At 30.8% G+C, this 12,105-nt stretch overlaps 1 protein-coding gene across 3 annotated transcripts in view; it reads right to left on the minus strand.

Moving 5' to 3' along the window:
• Positions 1–12,105, minus strand: part of RB1 (RB transcriptional corepressor 1) — a 165,870-nt gene that overhangs the window by 119,327 nt on the left and 34,438 nt on the right. The gene's annotated exons all lie outside the window — the stretch shown is intronic.

Here is a 12,105-nt window from a genome sequence, read left to right on the forward strand (position 1 = left end):
CATATACTTGAGAGTATTTAATTCTACACTAATAACAAACAATTAAATTTTATATTGTAAGGTAATATTTTAGAAGCCTTTAAGAATTATTAGAAAAATAAAAAAGTTAAATTACAACTTATGTGTACAATTTAGGGGTGAATCATTTCTTTGAGTAAATATTTTCATTTTTCAATAATGCAATATCATCAAAGCCATGTTAAAAGATTTAGAGCTCATAACATAAATTGTTTTTAAAAAATAAGCCAACTTTTGAATATCCTCCCTTTGCTCTAATTCATTTTATCACTGATTTTATTCACTCATTCTTTTATCAATCTACTGATTCAAGTAATTTGCAGCCTTGTGAAATTCATATCTTTCAGTACCATAATTGTCTTCTTTGTAAAATGAAAATAATAATACGTAACCTCACTTTTTAAGAATTAAATGAGATCATATATATATATACATAAAACCCCTGATATGATGCCTGGCATATAATTAGAAGTCAATGAGTGATGACGATCATTATCATTAGATACACATTTTCCCCTAAAAATATATATCACTTTTTAAATATGCAAGTTTTATATACTTTATAGATAAAATTTGTATTATATTAAATAGAAAATAAAAGAAGTAACCAAATTATCTGATGTTCTATTAAACAACTAGAACTATTTGTTTACTCTTAATAGGAGATTGCAACAGAGCTGAAAAGTATGTGACAATTACATTGTTTTGAAATCTCAATTAAACAAAAGCTTTTGGAAAAGAATTGTTCTGTAATTTCAAATTTTATGGATAATAAAAAAAATCTATCATTAGCCAACTTTAAACTTCTCTTTCATTTTAGCTACTTGGTAAAAAATATTTTAAAACTTGTATTGCAACTATACACCTACCAGAATGCTTAAAATTAAAAAGACTGACAATATCAAGGGTTGATGAGGGTATAGGGCAAAGGAACACTCAAACATTGCTGGTGGAAATGTAAGATGGTACAACCATTTTGGAAAACAAGATTGACAAATTATTATAAAGTTAAAAATATACTTTTCACCACACTTAGCATTCTATTCCCAGATATTTATACCCAAGAGAAGTGGAAACTTTGTAAATGAGTATTAATAGCAGCTTTATTCATAAAAAAGCAAAATCTGGAAACAACCCAATATCCAAAAACAAATGAATAGATAAACTGTGGTATATCCATACAATGGAATGTTATTCAAAAATAAAAAGGAAAAATACTAATAAACACAACATAGACAAATCTCAACATTATTACACTGAGAAAAAGAAGCCAGACACAAAAGAGTACATACTGTGGGATTCCTTTCATATGAAATTCCAGAAAAGACAAAACTAATCTTTAATGTCAGAGAGTAAATCAGTGGCTGCATAAGGACAGAAATGGAGGTGCTAGGGAATGACTATAAAGAATGACATAACGTTCCAGAGTAATCAAAAATTCCTATATCTTAGTGGTGGTAATTACATGGTTAAATACACTTGTCCAACTTATTGAAATATTCACTCAATACTGGTTGATTTTAATGATATATAAATTATACCTTAATAAATTTGATTTTCAAACAATATTAACTACTTACTATTTATGATTCTGAACATACAAAGTTTATGCTGTTTGAGTGTTATAATGACAGAAAGGTATGTTTTAATAAAAAGAATGGATATCAACTTTTATACATGTGTTTATATATGTTTATATTTATGGTCAATTTTTCAGGAACTACTAAAATGTAAAAAGTTGTCTCTATAATATAAATTTAATAAAAATAAATAATAAATAAGTAAACTAACACACTTTTAAAACTTTTATGCTTACTTATGACTTTGGTTTGCTTCTTTGCTCTAAGGCTATCACCTGCTGAACCTAACTGCTCTCAAGGTGTCTGTTTTCAGCAACTGGAGTCTTATTTTTTTTTTATTGACTCTTTTCAAAGTTGAAAATGAAGTAACTAAAGTTATTAAAATTGAAAATGTTTATTTTTTTTAAACAGCAAATCTTAGTAGGACCTACCCAACACAATTCAAACACAAACTCATTTGAAAAGATAAAATGCCTAAATGAGATGTTGTATAAATAGGTTGATTTTTAAAGACCTGAGGAATGTTAGCATGAGCAAAATATATGACCTTACTTCAGATGATTTATAAAACTTGTTGCTGTTGTTTTGTTCTAGCTGTATTCCAACTAACCTCATATTTAAAGTGTCATCTTCAGACACACTTTTCTATGGAAAAAAATAAATGCCCCTTCTAAACTTAAGACTATTAAATATTTTAATCACCTATATTTGATTTGGTTCTTTAGAGGGAACCAGATTACAATGGAGGTCAATGTTACAAAACTGGATGATTTATTCACAAGCAAATATTTTTGTGTATCTATGCAAAAGAAATGATCAGTTTCTAACTAGGAGAGCCCTAGAAATAGAATTTCTAGACTAAAGTATTTAAGATTTTATATGTGTGTATATATATACACATACACAAATGGAAAGAGCTTGCATTTTAGTTCTAACCAATAATATACACTTGGTCTGATCTTATACCTGGATGCCACCAAGATTTGCTAGAGGGAAAAAAAACATCCTTAAAGCCATGAAGGTTAGATTCAACTACAAAATCCTGCACTGTAGTCATTTTCACTTTTTAAAACAGCATATTTTATTAAGAGACAGACCACACAATTTAACACAAAGTCATTTGATATGATAAATGACTAAAGGAAAAACAGCAGTCTAACTAACAAATTACAGTTTTAAAAGTCATATCTTTATCTTCAAACAGGTTTCTTTGCATCTTCCAATTTGCTTTCTTATATCTTCCAATTTGAGATCTCTAACAATTTTTCAAGAAATATTCATTATGTAACTGCCATGGATATGACTCTGGGGATACAGCAGTGAAAATGGAAATAAAAATAAACTCTCTGTCTTCTTGGGACTTACACCCTATTATTTATGTTAAAAACATGGATTTTGGTGTCAAACATTCAAGAGTTTGAATCTAGTTGTGTAATTGTGGGCTACTTTCTGAAATCTAATTAAGCTTCAGTTTATACTAAAATAGGGATAAGTGTCTACTCATATAGAGTCATGGAGAAAATTGACAGTGAAGATGTTCTCAAGTAATCAGCAAGGTGCCTGGCATTGTACCCACTGAATCAGTTAGTTATCATCAGCAGCATTACTATTTTAAACCATGAATCTACCACTCATTCCACTGCATCATATCTGCCTCAACATTATCTACTATCTGATATTCATATGATAAATATTCATTTTTTGGAATACTGGAGTTTGGTGGTTTTGTTTTTGTTTTTTTAAGAGATCAACTTTGTTAGCCCCCAGTCCCTGGCAACATTGATCTGACTTCAATTCCTTTTTACTGACCGTCATACAAATTGGAGTAATATGGTTGGTGGTCTTTTTTGTCTGGCTTCTTTCACTTAGCATACTGTTCCTGAGGACTCAATACATAGCTGTATCTAATAGTATTTAATACATAGTTCTATTTAATAGTATTTATTCCTTTTCATTGCTGAGTAGCACTCCACTATATGAATATGCCACAGTAATTTCTGTTGTTTTTTAGTTATCCTTGTGCATGTGTACTGATACGTTTTCCCAAAGACTAATGACATTAAGTATTTTTTCAAATCTTACTTAACATTCATATCTCTTTGGTGAAGGGTCTTTTCAAATCTTTTACCAATTTTCTATTCAGTTATTTGTCTTACTGAGCTGTAAGTTATTTCTACATTCTGGGTTCAAACCTTTTTACAATATCTGTTTTGCAAAAAAAATCTACTCAGTTTGTGGCTTTTCATTTTCTTAAATAGTATATTTCAAAGGGCATAAGTTTTTCATTTGATGAAGCTCAACTTGTTTTTCTTTTATGAATTAAGCTTTTGGTGGTATTATCTATGAAATCTTTCCCTAACCCAAAGTCACAAAGATTTTCTTGTTTCTATGCCATTTTCTACAAATTTAGGTATATGATTCAACTGAGTCAATGTTTATACACAGTGCAAGGTAGGGATTGAAGTTCATTTTCTGCAGATAGATGTCCAATGGCTCCAAGCATCATTTGTTGAGAGGAATGTCCTTCCTCTGTTGAATTATCTTTGTACCTCTGTGTGCAAAGACTGTATACATGTGTGATTTCTATTTCTGGATTCTCTGTTCCACTGGCCTACTTAACCTTGTTTACCAGTACTATAATGTTTTGATTAATGTAGCTTTATATGTTTTGTTCTTTTTTTAGTTCAGTTTGATTCAAGATTTTTCAATCTGGAGAGGTAATCTGATTCACCTCTCATTGTGCAGATTGAGAAGTTAAAAATTGTTTACAGAGGAAAAATAATTCTTTTTACCTAGCCAAAAGAAATACCAAGAAAAGAAATAATAAAACATAAAGAAAAAAGAGGCAAAGGACAAGAACAAGCATTTTGCAAAAGAGAAAACACTACTTTCCAAAAAACACATTTTGAAAATATTGAGCCTCAGAATAGTGTTAATTGAAGGGCACTTTGTTATATGCATCAACATTCTTATGAGGTCAATTTTACATCTAAAAATGTATCCAGTGAAAATGATTGGAGAATTGAGTCAAGACTTACTATAATAGATGTTTAAAGAATTATTTATAATAGCAAAAATAGTGGAAAAGCACAAATATCTTAAAATTCAATGGTTAAGTAAATTATGATGGAGTTATGTCATGGAATAATATAAAACCCTTAAAACATTTCAAAGATTTTAAGGACATGGGAAAATACCAAAGATATGTTAAGAGAAAAAGACAGCAACACAGAAAATTCTGTGTATATTTTTATTCCAATTTTTTGAAAAAATTTTAAAGGAAGGAAGGGCAAAAAATGTACCAAAATTTAATTATTATTTCTAGGCGGAAGGATTACAAATGTTTTCATTTCATTAACCCTCGGTTCATTTTCTAACTATCTACAATTACCAAATACAGAAAAAAGTAAGTCAATAAAATTTATACAAAGCAGTAAAAGAAAAATTAAGAATACTCTTGAGACTATCTTTTTAATATTTAAATATGTGTATTTAATATTTAATTATTATTTAAATTAATATTGAATATCTTAAAATGCTTAAACTTCAGTTATATATATTATAGTTGAAGTCAAAATCTACAATCAACACTTGAAGAATCTATTAAGCTACATTTAGTTCAGTTCATTTGAACAGCCCTAATGATAACCCTCATTAGTGATTTGAACTTTTTTTTTTTTAACTGCACTAACTTATAAAAGAGCTCCACCATGTGGTAACATAAACCATCTTGGAAACATTAGAAAATTAGGTTATCTCACTAGTCATGCGATCTAGTAAATTTAAATTACCATTTTAAAAGTTAATATTATTCTTTCTAATCTTAACTTGTAAAAACATGAGTCATCACCAAGATGAAATAAGCTATAAGAAATATGCTCTCCAACTCAGGTTAAAAGGATGCATTCTAATACTTGATTCATAAGATTATAATCAATGATTAGCAATAAGGTTACAAGTTAAATGTATTAGAGGAATACAGGTGAAAAGAGCTTCTACTTCTGGGTCTCCTCCTCACCAAAGGTTATACATAGGAACAAAAGGGGTAGCATGCTAATGTGCTAGAAAATACCTGCTTCACTTGTATATTAGCTGACAGCAGCTAGTGCTAAGGACAGTCAATGGCATGCTCAGAAGTAAAAGGCAAGAAAGGCATAGTCAAAAAGACGAATGCAAAAACTAAACTTACTTGTATTCAATTACATTTTTGATACAACACAACTCCCCAAAACTATGTACCAGGCAAGTTCAGATTTACCTGGCCCTCTGCCCAAGAGATGGGCTACCTCCTTGAAGAATTTTATAGAACTCAGTGGATAGGCCTACTTAAGCACTTAATTAAACTCTGACTTACTTGCTTGCTCCTTTGTCCATATCTCAACTTACCTGTTAAGAATTTTGAAGGCAGAAGAATCATACTTAATTCACTGCTGAACTAACCTGGTGCTAAATGTGTATTTTTTTAAAAAAGCAGTAGCAATAGCCAAACCCTAATATAGGATAGAATGGCTTTTTGTCTTTACCTTTTTTTCTCCTTAGTATGCTCAGAGAAACAAGCAGCAATTGAGTCACCAGTACAAAGTGTAAGGTAAAAAACAATTGGTTCCACTATAGTTTCTTCAGCTCCATTCACACACTAATAACAAACTAGTGAGTATTAGCAAGAGCTACACAAAGAAATAATTTCACAGACTTCATTTTCTAAACAGATGATACATAGGGTATATAAAAAGGTCAAGCTCTCTGCTTAGATTATTAAGGCCCTGAAATGACCCAGTCAAGAAGATATATCCATATAGAGGAAAAAACTGCAACATCTCAAACTGCCAGTAGTTAACTGTTTTTTCTGCAAAAAATCAACAGAACTGATGCTACCACTCTTAGAAACAGGATGAAAACACTGAAGAGAGAGGTCAATTCCTACAATTCAGATTCAATTATATGGATAAAAGATATCTTCCAAAATTTGCATGTCCACTCCTACCAATATACTGCTTGAAAAAAAGGAAAACATCAGTAATGAAAACTGAGTTGGCATTAGAATAAAAGAACCCCAAGTTGGAAGAGAACTGAAAGAGATCATTGATCATGAAATCCTGTGGTCTGGGGATTTCCTGGGTTCCAAATGATAATCTTTGGCAAATTTTCCAATATTTAAAAAACTTAAGAGAAACCACATGTTTACTTTTTCCATAAATTCTGAGTAACTAAAATAGAAAATACTTAACTTTTGCTAGAATTCAGTGCAACACAGTAACACAATTTACCTTTATATTGATAAAAAGCCCTGGCTGACAGCTTTGTATGTTTTGAAAAAACTAGGCAAAATAATTACTTAATAAACAAAGTTTGGTCGAGTTTCTGAAACAGGTCCAAAGTGGGGAAAAACTAATAATGGGTATTTGGTGGTTTTTGAGTGCAATATAATTTTGATTCAACTTACCTTAAAAAAAGTTTGTAGAATGAGAAAACCAGAGCACATAGAAATGAAAACAGGAATAGGAATGTCTGATAAAATAGTTCACTTCAAAACTCTCTTAAATATCTAGGTCTCATATAAACTTGGTTATCTTTTATAGTTGAATATGTAATAGACAGAAATAACCACCAATATGAACATCAATCATTATGAACATCCAGCCTCTAAAATTATAATGCACATAGTAAGAGAAAAATTAATTCACTGACAGAATATTTATAACTATTTATTTCAAGACAATTTCTGTGCTAATTTATATAGGACACAGAGAAGTTTAAAGTATAGAAAAACAATTCGTTCTATTAAATTGATATTTAAGATACCCAAACACACCTGGAAGTCTGTAACAATCTCCACAGTTATTTCAATCCCGTGGAACAGAAGGTGTTTTGGTAGTATCTGATATATCCTTTTAATATCTACTTCTAATAGAGAGGACAAAACTTAGGGTTTGGCTTTATGTTTGTGTGGAATTTGAGGGAGGGGAGTTTTTTGAAAGAAAATACATTATGGCTCTTTTCAATCATTTATATACTAACAGGTATTAGAAAGGACTTTTTAATACTAGAAAGGATTTTTTAAAATCTTATAAAACTATATACAATAAGATCAATAAAATAAAGTATGTGGGTAAAGAAACTGAGCATTTTGGGATGGGTAATTTTGGACACCATGGTCTTATTTAATTAATTAATTCAATAAATATTTGCTGTATCTACTAAGCACCAAGCACTACTCTAACTGCTAAGAATGCATCAGTAAACAAAATAATCATTCCTGTTTCCTGAAGCTGACATTTTAGGGGGAGGAGAAAGGCAATAAAGAAAAATCAGTATAAATAAACTATATACCATGTTAGAGAAGGAGCAGGGTACAGTGGACACAAAATTTGAAGGAGAAGTAGGAAAAGATTATAGCATTAAACAGAATGGTAGACTTCACTGGAAAAGTGAAATTTTAGCAAAGCCTGTATTCTATAGCAAAGACATAATTTATTAAATTTTGAAAACGTGAATGTCTTCTGACCCAGTGGTTCCACTTCTAGGAATCTACAATACAAAAGTACTCTCACTTGTGCATTAAATGTACAAATAAGAATCCTTGTTGTACCAGTTTGTAGTATCAAATGTTCAAAAATGACCTAAAAGTTTGTCAGCAGAGAAATACATAAATACATTTTATGTCTATATATGGAAAACACATCCATTAAGAAGATTAAGCTAAATACAGAGAGAGAGGTGTTCTTTAAGGTATATTGTTACACAAAAATGCATGCAGAACAATGCAAAAACTAGAAATTTTTATTAATTTGTCCCTGGAGGGAAAAGTGGGTAGCTTAGAAATAGAAATGAGAGACTTTTCATGTTTACATTTTATTTCTCTTGAATCTTGAATCATGTGAATCTATTGCTTATTACACAAACACAGATAATGAACTGTTTAAGAAGTATAAATAAATAATAAGAGCATAATTAGTTGAAACAGTAACCCTTATGTGTTGGGAAAGGGGAAGGAAAGATTGGAGGGACAGAGTAAGCAAAAAACTTATCAGTGGTTATTTCTATAGAGGTTGGAATAGAAAGATGGCAATGGATATTTACTTTTTAATCTATGATTATAAAATTTGATTTTTTTAAAATGTATATTTCAGGGGTTTTAATATATGTATATATATATATATATATATTTCTTTGAAAACCTTAAAGTAAAATGTAGAAATGGTGCAGAAACATGTTAGTACCTGAAAAACTGCATTCTATAATGCCTTGAAAGCTGGCATTCAAAACAGAAAACAGTTAAGAGATTCATAGTGACATAAAATTAATAAAATTAATTAGATTCTCAGAAGAAGCCTAGCTGGTCTTCATTAGAGATGAGGATAAAAATCCCTCCATGGGTCCTAATGAAGAAGAAAATATATTGCAGTAAATAACATTGACCAACAGTGAAAAATTTATTGGAGAAAAAGCAATTTTAAAAGTAGGCAATCAAATTATATATTAATATACTAATCATATATAATTACATATTAGGCATATCTGGGTATTTCATGATGAACTTTAATAATGTTAACCAATATGTGTATGAAGTATAAAACATTAAGTGATGGAAAAAACAGGAAAGAAATGGTTTAGAAAATTGAGAAAAATCAGTGAAAAAGTGGCTTTTTAAAAAAATAAACAAAATAAACTTTTAATTAGATTGACTAAGAGAAAAAAAAAGTACCAAATAAGCTAAAATTAGGAATGATATTTTTAATAAAGATATTAAGACCAACCTTACAGAAATAAGAAGAACTATAGCCAGAATGCTATGAACTGCATGCCAACAAATTAAATAACATAGATGAAATGGAAAAATTCACAGAAAGACTCAAACTACCAAAACTGATTCATAAATTGACAATCTGAATCGACATATACCAAGTAAAGATTGAATCAGTAATTTTAAAACTTCCCACAGAGAAAACACCAGGTTCCAGTTGGCCTCACTGGTAAATTCCACTAAACACTTAAAGAATATCAATTCATCAAATTGCTCCATAAAAACTAAAGAGGAGGGGACATTTCCCAACTAAATCTGTGAATACAGTTTTACCCTATACTAAAATTAGACAAAGACATTACAAGAAAACAGAGCCAAAATATCTTAGATTATATACACAAAAATCCTCAATAAAACACTAGCAAACTAAATTCACAAACATTTAAAGGATTACACAGTGTGACCAAGAGGGACTTATCCTAGAAGTGCAATGTTGGATTAAGATCTGAAAATTAATTAATGTAATACACTACATCAATAAGGGGAAGGAAACATATGATTCAATCAGTAGACACAGGAAAATCATTTGACAAAATCCAAAATCATTTGACAAAACACTGAACATAACAGGAATGAAAGGGAACTTCCTATACCTGATGAAAGGCATCTACAAAGTCTATACCAAACATCATCACACCTAATGGCAAAAGACTGAATGTTCTCCCCTCAAGATAAAAGAAAGACAACAATGTCCTCTCTTGTGATTCTAATCATCAAAGTACTGGAGGTTATAGCCAGGGAAATTAGGGAAGAAAAAGAAATAGAAGGTATCAAGGTTATAAAGGAAGAAATAAAATTATCTCTATTTGCAGACAATATGATTTTGTATATAGAAAATCCTAAAAATACACCAAAAGAGACTGCAGGGTACAAAATCAACATATAAAAAGTCAATTGTATCTCTATACACCACCAATGAATAAACCAAAAATGAAATTAAGGAAATAATTCCATTTATAACTTCATCAACAAGAATAAAATACTTAGGAGTTCTTTTAAGAGTAAGATTAGAAAAACTAAAAATATTGTTGAAAGAAACTAGAGAAAACCTAAATTAGAAAGACATTTTATGCTCATGCATCTGAAAACTTAATATTGGTAAGAGAGTAATACTCCCCAAATTGATCTACAGGTTCAGCATAATTACTATTGAAATGCCAATTGCTTTTCTAAGAGGAATTGACAAATTGATCTTAAAATTCACATAGGAAGCACCAGAAATCTGTCTTCCCCCTGGCCAACAATTTTACTGGCAGAATCTGTCTGTTATTGGAACTTTGGAATCTATTAAAGGCTTATAACCTCCAGGGGAAGGCATGGATGGTACATTATGGTTAATTTCTGTCCATTTCAGCTCTCAGCACAGTAGCAGCTACCCATTGCCAACCCCCACCCACATGGTAGGTGTGCACATGTTCCTGGAAAGTATACACACAGTCTGCAGGAACCAGAGTTAGCAAAAAGGACACTGTCCTCCAAATTCCAGAAATCAGTGTTATGGTCACTGATTGCTGCTACTCATCAGAGACACGCAAACAAAGAGGTGGAGGCTATTGTTGTTTCACCTCTGCCATTGTTACAAGATCCTTCCCTTCTGTTGAAGTGACTCCCAGAAAATTTAAAGGGTGTCATGCCTTTCTCCCTACTCTTTCCTTTTCTCTTTTTCCCCTTTTGGGTGTCCAATACTGATGACTAGGAGATTCAAAAGCAACCACATATATAGAGGGAATAAGAAAGTCATAGCACATACCCAGAGAGGGCATATATATAGAGAATACTTGAAATCTATACCTCACTCTGATCATCAGCACCGACACAGGCTACAATAACCAAGAAACAAAATGAAAACAAAAAAAAGCAAAAACAGAAAACTCTAGGAAAGGTGAGAAAATCAGATTTCCAGACTTAGCATATTGATCAATTCAAATGTAGTTTTCCACTAAAGCATCACAAAGCATACAAAGAAACAGGAGAGCATAGCTCTATCAAAGGAAAAAAACAGACCAACAACTGTGTCTTAAAAATAACTGATGGCAAACATGCTGGATGAAGCATTAAAACAACTGTCATAAAGATGCTCAAAGAAATGAAGACATGGAGAAAGTCAAGAAAATGATATATAAAGAAAACAAAAATATCAATAAATAGAATATCTAAAAATAAACCCAAAAGAAATTCTGGAACTGAAATGTATAATAACTAAAATGAAAATTTCATTAAAGAAATTCAAAGGCAGATTTGAGCAAGCACAAGAAACAAGCAGCAAATTTGAAAATAGGATAATGAAAAGTATAGAGTATCAGAAAGAAAAAAAAATTGAAGAAAAGAGAACAGAGGTGAAAGGACTTGTGAGACACCATCAAATGGAACAGCATATGCATTATGAAGTTCCAGAAGGAAAATAAAAAGGGAAGAGAGAATGTTTAAAGACATAATGGCCAAAATTTTCCAAAATGTGATAAAGGACATGAATATGAACATCCAAGGAGCTCAACAAACTCCAAGTAGAAGGAACTCAAGAGACCCACATCAAGACATATTATAAACAAGCTGTCAAAAGGCAAAGACAAAGGGAGAATTTGAAAGGAGCAAGAAAGAAGCAACTCATCTTGTACAAGGGATCTTCAATAGATTATCAGCAGATTTCTCATACGAAAGTTTGAAGGACAGAAGGCAGTGGGCTGATACATATCCAGCAAAACT

This window comes from Manis pentadactyla, chromosome 17 (genome assembly GCF_030020395.1).
Source record: "Manis pentadactyla isolate mManPen7 chromosome 17, mManPen7.hap1, whole genome shotgun sequence".
Lineage (NCBI taxonomy): Eukaryota > Metazoa > Chordata > Mammalia > Pholidota > Manidae > Manis > Manis pentadactyla.